The sequence below is a fragment of the Microtus ochrogaster genome, chromosome X (genome assembly GCF_000317375.1).
Source record: "Microtus ochrogaster isolate Prairie Vole_2 chromosome X, MicOch1.0, whole genome shotgun sequence".
In the NCBI taxonomy this organism is placed as follows: Eukaryota; Metazoa; Chordata; class Mammalia; order Rodentia; family Cricetidae; genus Microtus; species Microtus ochrogaster.
Window position 1 is genome coordinate 56,697,867 of NC_022026.1, and position 1,886 is coordinate 56,699,752.

Consider the following 1,886-nt stretch of genomic DNA (forward strand, 5'->3'; position numbering starts at 1 on the left):
GGCTAAAATCTTTTTTTTTTTTTCGAGACAGGGTTTCTCTGTGGCTTTGGAGCCTGTCCTGGAACTAGCGCTGTAGACCAGGTTGGTCTCGAACTCACAGAGATCTGCCTGCCTCTATAGAATATATTTTAAAGCAGAGTTGAATCACCTAGACAGTATGTTGTAACAGATCTAACCATATATTTATCATTACTTAAAAGTGTTATGGAGAGGCAGGTGGATCTCTGTGAGTTTGAGGCCAGCATGGTCTACAAGAGCTAGTTCCAGGACAGGCTCAAAAGCTACAGAGAAACCCTGTCTTGAAAACTAAAAATGTTATGGTAAAAGTAAGATGCAGCAGGTCCCAAGACCATGCCGCAGGTCACCAAAGTGGTGGCAGGCAGTGGGCTGTGGGTCCTGAGAGCAGCCAGTCCCAGGCAGGGATGGCTCAGTTCCCCAAGTGGCTGCAGTGGGTCATGAAGGGCAGTGGGTCCCAGGCAGGGAGCCACATGGTGGGTGAGAGACCTTGATGGGGCAGCCAGTCTCACAAGGAGAGACAGATGGATGGACATACCAGAAGACCATGCACAGGTCTCCAAAGGTGACTGGTCCCAGGCAGGGAGCCACACAGCAGGCGAGAGACAAATGAATAGGCACACCATACAGAGTGAGGTTGGATATTTATTTAGTGGGTTATGGAGGGGAAAGGGGAGAAAAGGAGAGAGAGAGAGAGGAGAGAGAGAGAGAGAGAGAGAGAGAGAGAGAGAGAGAGAGAGAGATAAAGAGAGAAATAGAGGGGGGAGGAGAGGAGCCACAGCAGCAGTTACTTCCCTGGGAGAGAGACAGAAAGAGGGAAGGACTCAGACTGGAAGCTGAAGATCAGCTTGCCTCAGAGGACAGAGGAGGGAGTAGGTGTGGCTTGTCTCTTAAAGGGACAGTGCAGACATTACAAAAAGTATATACTAATTTAAAATATTTGAGACTTATTGCTTTTTTTTAATCTAAAAGGTGATACAATGAGAATAGTTTAAAATATGCGCAGTTTAAGTTATAAAACTATACTAGTTCCATTACGTGCTCTACTTACTACACACGACAGGAACTAGGCTGATCATTTTAAAACATACAAACACAGACATAGACCTGGGGACACGGGTCATTCTTGAGACAAGAATGCCAAGAATGCCCACTTAACTGTGTTCAGGGGCAGCTTATATAGGGCTCTGGCCATGCCCCAGCTCTCAGGATCTTTCAGCTGCAGACTCATCAGAACCCACTCTCTGCAGCTGCAGCCCCACCAGCCTGCCATCAGGGCCTCGTGCTCAGAGCAGCTGTGGGCTGCTCAGAGCAGAGGAAAACAAGTTGTTTATGAGAAATTCAGGGTCTGGTGGTCCGCAGTCCCCAACGTAAGTTGCATACAGAGATACACATAGAGGGTTAATGCTAGCTTATGTTCACCATAAAGTTAAGAGAGAGAGAAAGGAAAGTGGAGAATCAAAGTTGCAGATTCCTAGCAGGTGGCAGTGGACACAGACACTGTAGGTTGGCAGACAGGTGAGTTGGGTCCCTGCAAGCTGGAAGAGCTAGCAGGCAGCAGGCAGCAGGCACGTGGTCATCCATAGCAAAGATGGTGGTGAGGTCATCTGACTTGCCCTTGGCCAAAATGGTGCCTGTCCATGTGTTTCAAGGCACTGAGAAACCACATGCTTTTTAGAGCAGTTGTGCAACAGACATTCAAGGTGCGTAACACATACATTTAAAACAGAATCATATCTGAGTGGCCACACCATTCACACATTCTTTTTTTTTATATTTTTTGTTTTTTCGAGACAGGGTTTCTCTGTGGTTTTGAAGCCTGTCCTGGAACTAGCTCTGTAGACCAGGCTGGTCTCGAACTCACAGAGATC